Source organism: Sapajus apella, unplaced genomic scaffold (genome assembly GCF_009761245.1).
Source record: "Sapajus apella isolate SASKATOON/1434 unplaced genomic scaffold, GSC_monkey_1.0 scaffold25, whole genome shotgun sequence".
Taxonomy (NCBI): Eukaryota; Metazoa; Chordata; class Mammalia; order Primates; family Cebidae; genus Sapajus; species Sapajus apella.
This window is the reverse complement of record NW_022436965.1, coordinates 20,817,527-20,835,248: the sequence shown is the minus strand read 5'-3', so window position 1 is coordinate 20,835,248 and position 17,722 is coordinate 20,817,527. Positions and strand designations below refer to the sequence as shown.

The 17,722-nt window shown below is 39.0% G+C and overlaps 1 long non-coding RNA gene across 1 annotated transcript in view; it reads right to left on the bottom strand.

Annotated features, from left to right (window-relative positions):
• Nucleotides 1-1,016: 1,016 nt before the first annotated feature.
• LOC116560179 overlaps nt 1,017-17,722 on the bottom strand; it is a 79,876-nt gene continuing 63,170 nt past the window's right edge. The window contains exon 3 of the long non-coding RNA XR_004272839.1: nt 1,017-1,338. This is a non-coding gene — a long non-coding RNA (uncharacterized LOC116560179). The remainder of the gene's footprint in view (nt 1,339-17,722) is intronic.

The following is a 17,722-nucleotide window of genomic DNA, read 5'->3' as shown; positions in this document are numbered from 1 at the left end:
GACTTGAAAACTTAAGTGTCACTGATTTCTGGAATGATTGGGTGAATTGTTTATAACTAATCCTTTTGCCACTGTAATTAGAGTTATGTGAATGCTATACCTGGGTCTAAAAAAGCACTCTCTTTGACAATGCACACTCTTCCCTTCTGGGAATGTAATACACTTGTGTTCTGATTAAACTAAATGCATTTATTAAAAGCTTGCAGGAGACCTTGGATAAGTCACCAAACCTCTCTGAGCTTCAGTCTCCACATTTGTTAAACGAATGGATTGGATTAGATTAGAGGCCTTTTCCAACTCTAACACTGATTATATGTTTAAAATATGTTCTTGTGAAGATAAATACCGGTTTGTAGCATTGGCGATGCTTCTGTCTCTGAAACTTCAATGTCACCATTAAATTATTAGTTATGGGACAGAATTGGTTACTGAGAAAGATGAGGGGCTGTCCTCTCACAGTCTGCCCCTGCTTCCTCCCTGGAATCGTATGATTCAGTCACATGAATTACTTCTAGGTACCTGAAAATGCCATGATCACTCTTACTTCCGGCTTTTGTTTGGTCTTCACATGGCATGGAATGCTCTGTGTCCTCTTCTCCATTCACCCCAATTCACCCTGCAGACTTCAGCTTAGGTGCACCGCCCCCCGTCCCCGGAAGCCTCACCAGGCCCTCCCAGCTGCACAGTGCCCCTCTGGAGCATTCCTGTTTCGAGTGTTTCTATTATACCACTTCCCAAACTTTACTGTGCTTGCCTGTTTGCTTTCTAGAAGTGTCTTCTATTAGGTTGGTGAAAAAGTAATTGCGGTTTTTGCCTTTGAAAGTAATGACAAAAACCGCAATTACATTTGCACCAACCTAACAGATTGTAAGATCCCTGGTGGTGGAAACGTTATATTATTCACTCTTAAATCCCATTTCTAGCAGAGTATCTAGCCACAGATGCTCAATAAATATTCATTGTTGCAATTATATAATTTTAAACCCTGAGCAGCGTTAGGACATCCACATAGTTTCGTGACAACACTTCACCTCCAAGCAGCACTTTGACATGCATGACTGTCAGTTGGTTCTTCTGAATGCTCCTGAGTGTTATGGAGAGCTGCTCCATCAATTAATAGAGCAGTTAACCACTCAACAGATTTTTGGGCATTTACCTTATGGCCAGGCAAGAAACACTCCATTTCACTTTTCTGGGATGGAGAAGGAAGTACATTTCACAGTTTCCCCAGGGCACTGGACTCATGGGACTCTCCTCTACATTCTTGGTAGAGATAATGCAGATCTGTGAGAGCGGCCTCCGATAGGGTTGTAATGCTAGTCAATCCCTTAGACCTCCCTGGATAAAAGACATTATAGGAGCATTAATTATCATTGCAGCTGGAAGGAATAAGGAGTAAGGTGATACACATTGTGGTTTTCACTTCCAAGGATATTTCATGAAAGAATGGTAAAGAAGCATTTGTTGTGATTTATGGCAAGTCCAACACAAAGCTTCAAAAACTTCACAAAGAATAGAAAACCCCAAATTGAAACTTTAAAGAAGGAGACTTGTCTACAAATTTTGACTGGAAGCCTAGAAAAATTGCTTTGGAAAATACCTTTTTGGGTAAATATGTGAACGTAGTGTGTCTTATATATTGGTAAGCTCCATAAATATCCAATGACACATTAATCACTTCTGCCTCTAAATTGCTGATTTTTAGCTAAGGTTATTCACTTTCTTTGTGTGAGTTCCTTTGTTTGCAAAAATGGAAATGTAGAAAGGACTACTCATCTTAAGGGGTCATGAAGAGATTTTCTCTACTCCCATTTCTTCCTAATTGCTGGTTTACCATCCAACTACTAATATTCCAGCTGACAAAAGGAAGGCAATTTGATGGCAGGGACCTAGAACTTTTTTATGGTTATAATTATTATTTGTTTTGTTTTGGTCAGTGAACAGATTTTTATTTATTTATTTATTTATTTAATAGTTTTTGGAGAAGAGGTGGTGTTTGGTTACATGGATATGTTTTTTAGTGGTGATTGCTGAGATTTTGGTGCACCCATCACCCATCGCCAGAGCAGTGTACACTGTATTCAGTGTGTCTTCTCCTGACTCCCCAAAGTCCATTGTATCTTTTTTTTTTTTTTTTGAGACTGAGTCTCACTCTGCTGCCCAGGCTGGAGTGCAGTGGTATGATCTCGGCCTCCCATTCTCCTGCCTCAGCCTCATGAGCAGCTTGGACTACAGGCACAGTTGGCTAATTGTTGTATTTTTAGTAGAGATGGCGTTTTCCATTCCCAAGTTACTTCACTTAGAATAGTGGTCTCCAACTCCATCAAGATTGGTGCAAATGTCATTATTTAATTCCTTTTTACGGCTGAGTAGTATTCCATAGTATACATACGTCACATTTTCTGTATTCATTCATTGATTGATGGGCATTTGGGCTAGTTCCATATTTTTTGCAATTGCAAATTGTGCTTCTATAAATATGTGTGTGCAAGTGCCTTTTTTATGTAATGACTTCTTTTCCTCTGGGTAGATACCCAGCAGCGGGATTGCTGGATGATAGTTCTACTTTTAGTTCTTTAAGAAATCTCCCTACTGTTTTCCATAGTGGTTGTACTAGTTTACATGCCTGTCACCAGCAGTGTAAAAGTGTTCCCTTGTCACCACACTCACACCAACATCTATTTTTAAAACACTTTTTTGATTATGGCCATTCTTGCAGGAGTAAGGTGGTATCACACTGTGGTTTTCACTTGCATTCCTCTGATCATCACTGATGTTGAACATTTTTTTCATGTTTGTTGGCCATTTGTATATCTTCTTTTGAGAATTCTCTATTCATGTCCTTAACCCATTTTTTAATGAGATTATTTTTTTTTTCTTGCTGATTTGTTTGAGTACCTTGTAGATTCTGGAAATTAGTCCTCTTGTTGATAGGCAAAATTTTTCTCCCACTCTGTGGGTTGTCTGTTTACTCTGCTGATTATTTCTTTTGCTGCATATAAGGTTTTTAGTTTAGTTAGGTCCCGTTTATTTATTTTTGTTTTCACTGCATTTGCTTTTGGGTTCTTAGTTATGAAGTTTTGCCCAAGTCAATGTCTAGAAGGTTTTTCCAATGTTATCTTCTAGAATGTTTATGGTTTCAGGTCTTAGATGTAAGTCTTTCATCCATCTTGAGTTGATTTTTGTGTAAGGTGAGAGATAAGGATCCAGTTTCATTCTTCTACATGTGGCCTGCCAATTATCCAGCACCAGCTGTTGAACAGAATGTCCTCTCCTCATCTTATGTTTTTGTTTGCTTTGCCAAATACTAGTTGGCTGTAAGTATTCGGCTTTATTTCTGGGTTCTCCATTCTGTTCCATTGATCTATGTGCCTCTGCTGTTTCGGTGACTATAGCCTTCTAATATAGTTTGAAATTGGGTAATGTGATGCCTCCAGATTTGCCTTTTTGCTTAGTCTTGCTTTGGCCATGAAGGTACTTTTTTGGTTCTATATGAATTTTAGGGTTGCTTTTTCTTACTCTGTGAAGGATGATGACATTTTGATGGGAACTGCATTGAATATTTAATTTGCTTTCAGGTCCTGGGCTGAAGAAAGAAAGGAAGTAAAGGTATAGTAATGGTTAAAGACCCAGGAGGTTTTTGACCAGGGTTGTGAAAGCGCCTTTCCCTGTAACGGATTAGAGAGGTCCTAAAGATCCCAGCCAGACTAAAGATCAAATCCTTGCTCTTCAACATTCTTTGATGTCTCAAGCAAGTATACTTAAACTCTCTAAGTCTCTACAACTGTAAAAATTGAGATCATAATATCCAGTTCTCATGATTATTATAAGGATTAAATGATAATTGTGTCTGTGAATACTCAGGCACTGCCTGGCAAATAGTAACCTCTTAGTAGTTGAGAATCATTCTACTTTTTTTCTAGCCTGTCATAGTCTTGACACCAGACTTCATATGAAGGAACATTCCTTCCTTATCCAGTAAACATAGAAGTGCAGCCTGGAATGCTTTCCATCTCCTGCTTGTTAAAAAAAAACCTACTCAAATTAGCATGTGTGTGGTGAAGTGGTGAGGGGAGGGCCTGTGGAGTCAGTAAGAACTCTTTTGGCAGTTGAAGTTATTTGAACTCAAAGACTGTGTTCACCCAATTGTAAAGTAGGAATAATAACATTGTCTCCCTCATAGGATTCTTGTATGACATGAGAAAATGCATGGGAAAGACTGAGCACAATGGTTGGTAGCAAGCAGTCAATAAAGGACACCTGTTAACTCTGTTAGGCAATAAAAGCTCAACTCAGTAGCTTCCTCCTCTCTGAGGATTTTTCTGTAATTGCTCTCTGTGCTGCCATAACACATTGTCTATAGTGCATTTCTTTTCAACATGAAATTGTCATATTGCCATGTGTTAAAATTAGCAGTGTATATAAAATGTCTGTACAAGCTCATGTGCTCTTTGAGAACAAAGACTGTTTCAGTCATGAGGTCCTTACAATCAGTGGGGGTTACATAGTAAAGGCTCAGAAGACATTATTGATCTTAACTAAAGTGATAAATTAAAACAGAAAGGTTTTCTACTAAGGTGATAACTAAGACAGTTATCACATCCTCTAAACAATAAAACCAGCAAGAGGCATACAATGTGTAATAGTCACTCTAACATAGATGATCAGGAAATTGGTGTGAGTGAGAAAAAGAGATTGAAATAATTGAGAAAAATATTTACGTGTCAGAAAGAAAAGTGTGAATCAATTACTAGAGTTAATAATATTAAACAAGTTGCTGCTTGAAAAGCATTGATATATGGATGCATTGGACAATTTTTCCCAAGCTTTCCAGAAAAAGGAATCAAGATCACTCAGCTGCTGACAAGTGATTTTAGCCTTTCAGATTCAACATTATTTACTGTCACCCAGCTAAAGACAAAGGAGTTTACATGCTGTGTACATAGAATAAATATTAACTGGGTGATTACTCACAATTCATTTTTATGGACCCTCTCTAATTTGTAGTTACACATGCAGACAAGCATCCCACTGAGATACTGGCAGAGGGATGAGGAAGAGGTGTGGGAGAAGGGGAAGGGAATTAAACCTCTGCAAGTTTCCACTCACACCACTTCCTCCTTATCTGTGTAATTCTATCTTCTCTGTTATTGTCTAAGACACTGTTGTGCAAACCCTTCATACCTGAAAGTCCTGGGAATAGAACTGTGGTATGAGGTTTCAGGTATCAGGGCTAGATATGGGAGTACTTTTCCATTATACAAAAGCAGATAACAGCCCTCACCCCCCAACTCCAGGGCTTCATCAGAGGAGATCGAACCCTTGCTATGGGCATCAAGCTTGTGTATAGGATGAAGTATGGGAGATAAGGAGCGAGGCAGTGTTTATTCAAACACATATGTAGCCCCTGTCCTAAATCAGTGCCAAATTGGGTGATGGCAAACCTAAGAAATGCAGTGTCTCACTTATACAATCCCAGCTTCTCCTCAATGTTAAAGGGTCATTTATAAGTTAACATGAAAATAATATTTTTAAAAACTAAATTGAGTATCTATTGTTTGCCCGAAAGGTCCAGGGGATATTGGTATTGGTGGGAATGGTTCTAATTCTTATGTTCTAGAAGTCCACAGATTTCTGTTCATGCCTAGGATCTGCTACACTCATGGAGGACATCAGGCAAGTTGCTTAACCATATAAGTTTGGGAGCGGGTGGGCAGTTTCCCAATTGGTACAATGAGATGGTTGATTAGCTTATCTCCAAGACAACTGGGCTTAATATTTTAAAGATCATAGATAACTTGGAGAATCTAATGAAAACTGTAAACCTTCTTTCCAGAAGAAAGTACTTCTAACATTTGACTTTTAACATTTATTTTCAGAAACTTTATGAGCACCTTGAATTTACTGACAGACTGCAGGTCCCTGTTCTAAAGGATTGTTGCATAGTGTTTTGGATAGTTTGAATACTAAGAATGAATACCAAGAGGGTGTAAAACACAAGGGCACTGCTTTTGCCTTCAAATACACCAAGTTAAAATTTAATATTCTTGAGAATATCAAGTTAAAAATGAAAGATCTGATATCTTCTGACTTTTAATCCATACATCAAACGACTTTAAATCATAAGCCTAGGTTTCTTTTGTATATTTTTAAATAAACTGAATTTTCCTAGTGAATTAAACTTTCTACTTGCACTGTAATTTCAAAGGTATTTCCTTAGGGAAAAATTTTTGGCTCCAACTATGAATATACACAAACAAAATTATCACATTTTGGTAAGAACTAATATTTATCTGTGAAACCTCATTGGCCTATTTTAGCTTAAGAAACTCCCCCTCCACCACCTTCATGTGACCACTGTTTCAGAATATTAGGAAAGCAGACTAAAGGATTGATGACTTAACAGAAGCACTGTGTTGATACACTCATAGACTCCCTTTTAAAAATCTACTTACTGAACTGGAACATTTTAAAAATTGCTGCAACAGGTCAAACAGGAAACAAGTCAGGTGGGAAGTGAGAGCAAACATAGGCAATTTCAACACATGCAGAAAATGTCAAGATCATGTCATAATTATAACATGGCTAAAATCTCCATTTGGGATGAAAAGTACTGGGTTATCTTAACACCCTCCAAATTACCTACATTTTTTTTAACCTAAAAACTGACTTAGACCATCTTTTTATTTATGTAATTCCCAAGTCCAGATCAGTATTTGGCACACTGTTCTTACTGCACCATCTTCTCTTATTTCTTCCCGTTTTTTGGAAAATGTCAGAGTAGTATGAAACAGAAAGATTTGTATGCTTTTCATCTTCCTGTTGTAGAGCCAGAAATCCTGTTAGATTCAGTTTCTTGAGCAAAGGTATTGAGTCCTCAGCTATCTTCCTTTCTAGTGTAAATATTTCTGGAATGTATAACACTTGAATGAGATGTTAACTCATTAATGTAATGTAAAATATGGTCTCCCAGTTTAATTTCACACAGATACCTGAATCTGGGGCATTGAGGAAACCAAAGACACAATGGGCAAGGACAGATGGATTTTGATTGCATGAGAAGAGGGAAGAGCCTAGGAAACAACTAACGACATGAGCTGAGATGAGATGTGGTGGGAGGTGGGAGGAGGATGGAGGTACCTGGTACGGAATGTTAGAAGAACTAACAGAAAATACAAAGGCAAACTTGGCCTTCTTCACTTTCCCTTCGAATAATTCCAATCCAGTTGACAAGAAATTATATGTACCACACTACTCTGAATGTGTCAGTTATTTTATTTTGAAAACTTTTGCACATGGTAGGCAGTAAAAATATTTGTGGAATGAATGAAATTATCACCAACACCCCTATGCCATATGATAACTAAGTTAAGAATCCTTCTCATTAAAATGCAGTTCTAAAGCTGAGGCCCCCTTAGAGCGGACTGACTTTTATCAGAAACAGTATGGCCATCTGTCCTGAATAAATGCCTTTAAGGTCATTTTTCAAAATTCTGCATCCCATATTTCTTCTAAGTCATGGAATCTGTGCATTTTGTTCTACTATATTTCCTTTGCTTTTCCTTGTGGCCATGTCGATAATACAACTCTTACTACCACAGGATTGACTGCTTAACAGAAACACTGTGTTATATTAGTGACATGTACTGAACATCTAACAGGTGTAAGGCACTAGAGTAGCACCTTACAGTGCATTAGCTTATTTGCATCTGGTGTGTATTAACGTTATTCCCATTTTACCAATTGAAAGTCTAGGAGTTAAAAGTCATACATTTAGTAAGCAATGGAGCAGATTTCTATCCCTTATTGAGTGAAGTCATGGCTCTCAAGCCCTGTGCTGTGCAGCTTGTGCTTTGCAGTGAAAGGGTACCTAGTCAAGGTTGCTGACAAGTGAAAAACAGTTCACCATATTAATTCAACGTTAAAGTAGAGCTAAAGGATCCAAAAGAATAATAAATGTTGAGGTCCTGGTGCCAGGTAGGCTCCATTTTTTATCTGGAATATGAAGTTCCCACTCTTCTAAATCTCTGCCCACGAGAGCCTGCTGCTCATTAGGCAAAATACAAGGAGTTGATTTGGCAGAGGGTGGTGCTGCCTTCAAGCTCTGTTCAAACGTGTGGGTGACATACAGCCTGCAAGTGACCTTGAAAAGTAGGCCGTTTCTCTCCCACCCCTTCCCAGGACCTAAGAGACTCTACGAAACCTTCCTGCTTGCTGTAGCTTTCTGAGAGGCATAGGGTTCCCCGGGGAAATGGCACTGGGGAGGTAATCTTGCTTCTAGCAGTTTCTGTACTCACTGCCTCATTCTTCTAAGCTAGCCTGGTGGAAACTGCCTGTCCCCAGCCAGTGAACCAGAACCATGTCTCTGTTCCTTTCTGTAGAGCAATAAAAGCAAAGTCTGGTTTGTGTCAGCTGCGGCTAACCTGGGTCACAAGTCACCCTCAGGGAATCAGACTGGTTTTCTGAACACTTTCTGAGTTCCAGCCTCTTTGGAGCAAGAAGACCAAAAGTGGGAGCTCAAACCTTGCTAAGAGGGAGGGCTACTTATTATCCAGGACCTGTTCTACTATTGGCATTTTAACATATATTCTTATTTAATTGTCACCATATTGCTGTGAAGATGATCAGAATATCCCTGGTTCCCCAACTGGGAAGCTGTGGTTCAGCGAGGTGAAGTAATGCACCCAAGGCAAACCCTAGAGAATGTCAAGACTGAGCTTTAGACCCAATATGACTGGCAGTGAAGTTGATGCTTTCCCCTATTCTATACTACTTTATAGCCCCTCCCTCATGATCTCCTCGGCAGGATGCTCAAACATGAGATATCAGTGTCCACTCCCCATGAGAGGCTCATCTTTCTGGCTGAGGGCTAGATTCTTCCCTCTCTTGTCCACTTCCTATTACAACTTCATTACATTTGGTAAGCTAGGACACCTGGTTTTGTAGTGGCCTTCGCCTGAGATTAAATTCATCTTTGACTGTGTCCCATGTACTATTCTCTAAAACCCAGAAAATTTACTTGCAAATTGTTTGAAAGCCAATGCTGTTTCTGATTGCGACACAGAATGCTCAACAGAAGACAGAGAAACACAAAAATTCACTTTAGCCTCACCTTTACCATGTGATCTTCCAGGTCATGTATTAGAACATCTGGGTATGGGGTAATAAAAGTGTAAGGAAAGACCAGATAGGCTCATCCCAAACTCTGACACTTAATGGCCGTGACCACAGGCAAATAAGGTTCTTTGGGCCTCAGTTTGTTCATGTTTACCTTACAGGTAGGTATTACCTGTAGGAGCCCACTCAAATTAAGGAGGGTAAATGAAGCCAGAACCCTAAAGAGCTATTCATCCTCCAAAAAAGAATAAACTAAATTAAAAGAAAAAAAAAAAGGAACAAACAAAACCGAAAAACATCTCCACAAAGAAAGTCAACAAGACAAATTGTCTGGTAATGTTTTCAAGAGGCCTGAGAGTGAGAGGATTCTTGATAACCTATAGCTATTTTTACCAATTCCACCCTTTTGTTGGAATATGGCTTAGGAAGTCTCTGCCTATGCAATGCCTTAGTTTTCCTCTCTGTAGAATGGAAATATTCTGAGTCTCCTGCCTGTCTTATGCATTCTCACAGAAGCTTTACAAGATATACCTGATAGCTGTGAAACATTGAGTTCCCTAGGGACAGTCTACAGGAGCAGAGCTCAGCAACCCAATCACCCATAGCCAATATGTAATTTTACAACTTTTCTTTTTTTCACTGTGACTATCCACTAGACTGTGAACGCCATGAATCAGAAGATTGTGTTAGATTTTGCTCACTGATGTATCCCTGGGCTAGGAGAGGCTGCAGTGCATTGCTCAGGGCCTGCCTTCAGGATAGAGGCATGCTTGCCCCTAACTGCTGGGAGCATCAGCTGCCAGTGGTTCACAGCTGATTGCCTTCCTAGAAACTGTCCTTGGTGAAAGAATGTTCTTTGCCAATATTCTCTTCCCTCTCCAGTTGCAGCCCAGTGACTAGTCAATAATGTGGTACAAAGGCCTGGGCCCCTTGCCTTAATTCAGGACAACTCTGAAAGGCTACCCCCAGCTCCAGAACTCTCTGAAGGGCCAGCTAAGGCCTGGATCAAAACTGCTGCACAGTTTAACTTCTTCTGCCAAGTCCAATTTCCCTCACTCAGAGATGAGGTACCCACCAGCACTTCTCAATAAACCTGCAAGCAAGTCTGTAATTCACGATCTATTTCCCAGGAACCCAACCAAAGACACTCACTGTAGGGTTCAATAATATTTGATGAAGGCTGGATGAACATTGGAAGGGATAAAGTTGCCAACAAAATCAATTCAATTTGATATAAACATCCTTCGAGAAATGAGAAGGAATATAAACCATGGATTCTTTCCATAGTTTTATAGACAAAAATTCCATAAGATATAGGAGAGCCTTTAGTTAATGATGCTGTCGTAATTTATTATTTCTTTGGAAGACTTTTAAATGATTGATACAGGGCATAATAAATGAAAAAGTCCAAAGTGACCAAAGTCACATAACCATCAGTCAACAAACTCTTAAAATCCTTTAAAAATAAAGACAGTTTGTGACATGTAAAATTCAATAGACTTAATTATTTTCAAATGAACATTAAGTTCTCATTAATTTTCATCTGGCCAAATTAACCAAAAGGAGAGAGGACAGTCTGTGTATCAGTCAGTGTCTATCAGGTCAAGTTTAAATTACATTAGTGTAAGTGGATCAGGAACATGTGAATTAGATTTAACCTTTGGATGCTATGAATGTAATAATTAAGGCCATCACCCCGGCAGATGGAGATTCTGCCCAAATACCACTGAGCTCATATTCCTCATTACTCTTCAAGATTCTGTACAACAGCACTTAATAATGGAAGTCAACTCTCAGTTGACATTCTCCCCACCCAGTTTATTTTTTCACCTGAACATCAGAGATATGTCATTTATGACACTGGATCATTGTTGACTGGGACACAAACAACACAACAGAAGATGGGGAAACAGATCCCATTGACTTCACTACCTTCACTCATGCTGTAACAGCCTAGCTGCCTCCAAACCCCGTCTCTTCTCTGTTACTAACACTCGGGGTTGAGTTGGCAGAAGGCCTGCATGGAAAATGACCAAGTTTGTTTTTAAAGATTTCAGGACATTTATGCTGAGAGAGTCTATGAACAAAACTTGCAAAAACTGCCTCTGAATAAGTGCCAGGCAAGTTTCCTTCTTTGTTTTAAGCAATTTATATTCATTATCTTGAGTCTTCCTGAGAGCCAGATCTGTGGATAAGTATTATTATTCATGTTTTACAAGTGATCAAACAAATTCAAAAAAGCAAACAGATTGCCCAAGACTGCACAATAATTAAAATAGCAGAACTGGGATTGAAATCCAGGGCTAGACTAATAGACACTGCCAGGACATTTTGCTCCTTTATTTTTTATAAGTGATTTCAACTTGTGAAATGAAGTAAAGGCAGGAATCCAAAACCACCAGCCATCCTGGAGAAATCAGTTAATTTCTGGTGGCTTTAGTGACTAACCCAGTTATAAGAGCCCATTCAAATTAGGGAGGGCAAACAAAGTCAGAATGCTAAAGAACCATTTATCCATCACAAAATATTACATTAAAACAAAAACAAAAACACCACCATAAAGAAGGTCAACAAGGAAAACTGTTTACTTAAATGTAGCCATAGATAGAGAAAAATAATATTCCCAGAGAGTTTTTTTCAATAAAATTTAGCCCTTTTGGGGATTTTCTGATTTTCATAAAAATTCACATTGCAAATTTAATTCAAAAAAGTACAAGTTGAAATTTTATTTTTAGGTGACATTAGATTGCTGGCCTCCTATCATCTGGCTAAAACAAACACAAATTCTTTACAGAAGAATGCACCATCACTAGGGACCTATTCCACACAAAATTAAATCAAACAAGAGTTCCCTGAAAAAGCATGAAAGAAACAAAGCATTGTGATTGAGAGCAGAAAGAAATAGCTTGGAGAACCAGACCCACAGGATTTCAGACATTGGAATTATCAGACACAGTATACAAAGTGAGTATGTTTAATATGTTTAAAGGTATAAAAGGTGGCAAAAACATGAGCAAAGAGAAGACAATATAAAATGATAGGGCAGTTTTAAAGATCAAGTAGAACTTCTATTTTTAAAAAAAGCATATTTGCAATTTAAAAACTCATTGAGTAGACTAAGCAGAAGATTAGACCCAGCTGAAAGGATACATAAAATGGAAGATGCATTTCAAGAAATTAACCAGAATGCAGCATAGAGAACAATCAGAGGTTTAGAATTCAAATGAAGAAAAGACCACAATATTTTTAAGAATTGTGAGCTGACAAAAACCCTCAGTTTTAGAAAGTCCAAATGAAATCCAGGCAGGATTCTTAAGTGCAACACCAGCTTCAGATTCCTCTAGCATTACCTTTGATGAGGGCTTGCTGCCTGAAAGTCTTCCTTAATGTCCCTATGCCACCCATACCTCTTGCCTTCCTGTGTACTTGAACTTCTGAGAGGCTCTCTCCTCGCCCCTTCCCTGTTTCTCTCATTAGATTGCTGTTGCTAGTTACCTGGTGCCACTAGGCTGGTTTTAGGCATGCCCTGTGCATCCTGTTGTTAGGATGAAACTTTCTCTTGGATCCTGCCCCACTTTCAACAGTGGAAGACATCTAATAATCTGCTCCAGGGCGATTTCCTTCCCCTTCCTCTAGGGTTAGTTTTCGTTTGCTTGTATGTTTTTTGTTTTATCTCCAGCCCACCTGTGTCTTCTTTTTTTTTTTTTATCTTGGGTGACAGGGTTAGCTGTGCTTCTACAAGTGACTTCTTTTCCTTAGGGAAGAGGGTGTGGATGATGTTTCAGGCCTTACCTGCAGCTGGCCTGCTCATCCCAACGGATGTTCTTTCTGTTATTTCTGGTCCCTGGCCCTGCCTCTAGTTCTTCATCCAAGCACCTAACGGATGCGCATAATGAAGAACCCTCAGAGTGGGTGAAAATCCTCTTTGTGTCTGTGGCTCCCAGAGGTTCACTTGACTTTTAGAGTTGTTTTAAAAAGGAAAAAGCTGGGCGCAGTAGCTGATGCCTGTAATCCCAGCACTTTGGGAGGCTGAGGCGGGTGGATCACCTGACGTCAGGAGTTTGAGACCAGCCTGATCAACATGGTGAAACCCTGTCTCTACTAAAAACACAAAAAATTAGCTGGGCATGGTGGCGAGCACCTGTAATCCCAGCTACTTGGGAGGCTGAGGCAGGAAAATCAATTAAACTTGGGAGGTGGAGGTTTCAGTGAGCCAAGATTGTGCCATTGCACTGCGCAAAAAGAGTGAAACTCTGTCTCAAAAATAAAAACAAAAACAACAAACAAACAAACAAACTTGCCTTCTTACATACAAGTTAGGCAGCCCATATTCCTTCTGTGCTCTGCCCAGGTGGTTCAGGGCTCTTGTCCCAAATCAAGTTGGGGGAGGCCCCCGCTTGAAAAAATGAGCCAGCCTCTCCCTCAAAAAGCCTTCTCAAAACCTCTTACCTTTGTTAAGCAAGGTGGAGAAAAACCTCTCTATGGAGAAAAACTTGTGGGGGATGGTGCTTAAGAAAGAACTTACTTTGAAGAATAGGGAAATGTTATTTCTTTTTTAAACCTAAGTTCTGGGCATAAAGCAGTGAGATTTAGAAATTTGCCTGTGAGTTAAATGGATAAATCAAGAGGAGACTGCTGTTGCTTATCTAAGCATTTGAAAGATAGAATGTGTATTAGTCTGTTCTCATGCTGCTAATAAAGACACGCCTGAGACTGGGTAATTTATTAAGGAAAGAGGTTTAATTGACTCGCAATTTCACATGGCTGGGGAGGCCTCACAATCATGATGGAAGATGAAGGAAGAGTAAAGGGAGTCTTACGTGGTGTCAGGCAAGAGACTGTGTGCAGGGAAAATTCCCTTTATAAAAACATCAGATCTCGTGAGACTTATTCACTATCACGAGAACAGCACAGGAAAGACCCACCTCCTGTTTCATTTACCTCCTACTAGGTTTCTCTCACAACATGTGGGAATTATGGGAGTGATAATTCAAGATGAGATCTGGGTGGGGACACAGGCAAACCATATCAGAATGGTTAAGAATTTCCATCTCTGGAGCTAAAAACAATAAGAGGAAAACAAAAACTTGGACTGGAATATCAGGTTGTCATTACCTGACTGCATAACCTTGGACAAGTTGCTTTACTTCTCTAAGCCTCAGTTTCTTCTGTTGTGGGAGAGTCTACAGTAGCTACTTTGCAAAGTCAAAGATTAAAAGAGATATAAAGTGCTGAGAACAGTGACCAGCACATAGAAAGCACTCGCTCAATGTAGCTATTATGATTATTAACTCTCCTGATATCAATATCTCGTTGTATGTTTGTATTGGGTATATACCATAGCTGTGTTTCATGGACTGGAGGACTCACAGGTAGCTGAGTAGGAAGTAGCAAATCACTGGTCAGTGAAGGCCTTGGGAACTTAAAACAAATTATACTACCTTAAAACTGCACTAGATTTGATGTCCCTTCATTTTGTTTGCCTATTACTCCCTTATGGAATGCGGAACAGACATACGCATGGATGACGTTGGTTGCAGAAGCTGGAAGGTTAATAATCAATCAGTAATCCAGTATTCTCTAAGCCTGTGCCTATTTCATCACTGAGCATGGCTCCAGGGCTAAATTAGCTAAACTACTTATGGAAAAGAGATTCAGGGGAATAAATAAAAGGCAAGATATGTCAGGGAAAGAAAGAAAATGTAGGGAAACAAGGGAAAGTAAAGAAAAATTTCTTGGACATGGTTGATCAATCAGTGTGTCCTGGTTTTCTGGAAAGACCCTAGAGAAAATCAAATGATGAATTTACTAACATGTGGATGATCACAGATGTTTAGGATAAACCAGTTTCAAAACTATTTCATGTAAACCAATTTAATATTCTTCTGTGGCAGATTGATGGGCTGCTCTACAGATAAAATAAGTAATAAATATTGCCTATCTTATCATCATTAAGACATATGACTGTACTGCAGCAAACTTGCTAGTAAGCTAGGAAAACAGCCCCAGAGGCCATTGTACTGTGAGGTGGTTGCACCATGAATCATGCTCGGGGAGTAGTCCTGACCACCCAGCTCACAGGTATCTGCAGTCAAATGGTTTGAAACTTGTCACTCTCTGATTGATCCTTCATATAAGAAATGACTAACACCTTGCAGAATAAAATTAGAATTCTGAATAATCTTGACTAGTTGGAGAAGTAATTAGTCATAAACTGATGAAGTCACAGTCAAATAAGATACCAATAGTTTATTTAGAGAGAACACCACAAATATGTGAATGGTGGATGAACGCATGAAATAATACATTAAGAAAGAACTGTGTGCCCTTTTATGGGGAGCTATAGAAGGAACTTTCATTATAAGCTATTTAAATATCACAGTCTTGGAAAGCAGACAGACTTGAGTTGGATCATGGTTCTTTCACATCTGAGATGTGCCTTCTTGAACAGGTTCTTACCTATGCTTCCTCTGGTTTTCTCATCTGTAAAAAAAGGAGGTAATAATCTCTACCTTGCACAACTGTTGCAAGGATATACCTGAAGAAAATCATTTGTAGCAGATACTATTTGTTGTCTGTCCCACATCCATTTCCTCCTTTCTACTGGTTAGGAAAAACTTAAAATTTTTATAGTTGTCTGGATATCCTTCTGGATGGCGACCCTAGGCCAGCTCAGGAGTAAATCTGAATCGGCCCTAATGTACTATCGTGGGAGTCTTCTCTCCACAGACTTCTTGATATATGAAACAATAGAAGTTCTTATGATTAATATCAGAATTTTTCTTGTATTTATTGCCCACATGGTTCATTGAAAAAGTTTTGAAGTTCTTGATACCTAACTGCTACTCAAAAAAGGGATTCTCCATAAATCTCCATTATTTGTTACTTTTCTGTAGCTTTTGGATCTGCTGATCACCTCCTTTTAATGAAAGTTTCTCCACTTTTACATTAGAGACCACTGCCTTCTGCCTTTCTTCTCAAATCTTAGGTTGCTGTTTCTCTGTTTTGGAGGACAGCTTCCCTTTCTCTACCTGCCCTTTGAATATGATTCTCTATCAGAGGTCCATCCTTTGTTTTCTTCTCTCTTATTGATCTCAGCTACTCCCTGGGCTTAGTGACTCTTAAATAATTATCTCCAGCTCACACCTCTCTTTTCAGCTTCTAGCTGTCATTCCAGTGTCCTACTGGATACGTCCACATGGGTGTCCTGTCCAACTCAACTCTTATTTGTATCATTTCCTCACTCATTCCCACTGCTCTTCCTGCATTCCATTTCTTGCGGAATCCATACCACATCTTCCCATTGTGTCAAGCCAGAAACCTCCAGTCACCAATTGTTCTTCCTTCTGCCTCACACCCTGCATGCAATTAACTTATTGCCTTAATATTTTCAATTAATATTCATCTGTCCTGATTCCTGAATCTTCACTGATATGGCTTTGGTTTACCATTGCTAATTTTCATCTCTAATCTGGATTACTGCAGTAACCTCTTTGCCTGAATCTTGCTTTCAGGTTTCTTCTTTTCTATTCCATCTTCCAGACTATATGAGTAGAATGATAGTTCTAAAATACAAATTTCATCAAGTCACTTCCCTAGTTTAAACCACCTTGATTTTTTGTAAATGCAAACTTCGTAGCACAGTCTACAAGTCCCTTGCATAATTGAGTCCGACAGTTTTCATGCTGACAACACCTTGGAGTCACCTAGAGTGATTAAAAAATATGCCAATGCCCAGGCCCTACCTCCAGAGATTTTGATTTCATTAATTTAAGGTATAGTTATTTCTAAAAGCTCTCCAGGTGGTACAATGTGATGTAGGCTGATAACTGCACACAGCTCAATTTTTGAAGAACTTGCCTGGAATCACACAAGAAAACCTGACAAGAACCCAGGTGTCAGTACAAACCTCCTGAATGACCAGCCAACATGGCAGGGCCCTAAGTCTCAGTCAATATTTGGACAGACACCAATTGCTGAGTTTTCTGTTCATGAAGCCATGCTTCTCTTGGAATCATGAAGACATAAGCTAACCAAAGAGAAAAACTTAACTGCACATGCATTGGTCTGAGCAAGGTGTATGGGAAGGAGTTTCTCAGGAATGGTCTCAGGCTTAGGACACTATTGCTCTGCAGAGATAGGCACAGTTATCTTCTCTGCACCTCAACTCCTGTTTATAAGAAAATTTACTTCTTTTACATGACTTACAGCAGGAATTCTCAAACCTTTTTATGGCAAAGTCCATGGACTTTCCTCAGTAACTTTGTCAAATACGTCAATGGCATAAAGTTGCAACAGAGAAAACTTACATTGAAATGCAGTTATCAAATACTAAAATATTTGTGATATAGGAATATTTGTCTTTATTAAAGTACTAGATAAAAATATGTAGCAGTATATCTAATAACAGTTATAGTTTACAAGGAGAGATGAACATAAATGATATTTCACGATTCTATAATAGCTGCAAAATAATACTTTAAAATACATAATTTTTAGTGACAAAGTTGTAGATATTCCTAATGACTATAGTAGTGTATTGTCAATATCTGTAATTGAAAAACATAACACATTTCAATTAGATGTTAGTGAAATAAAAATATCA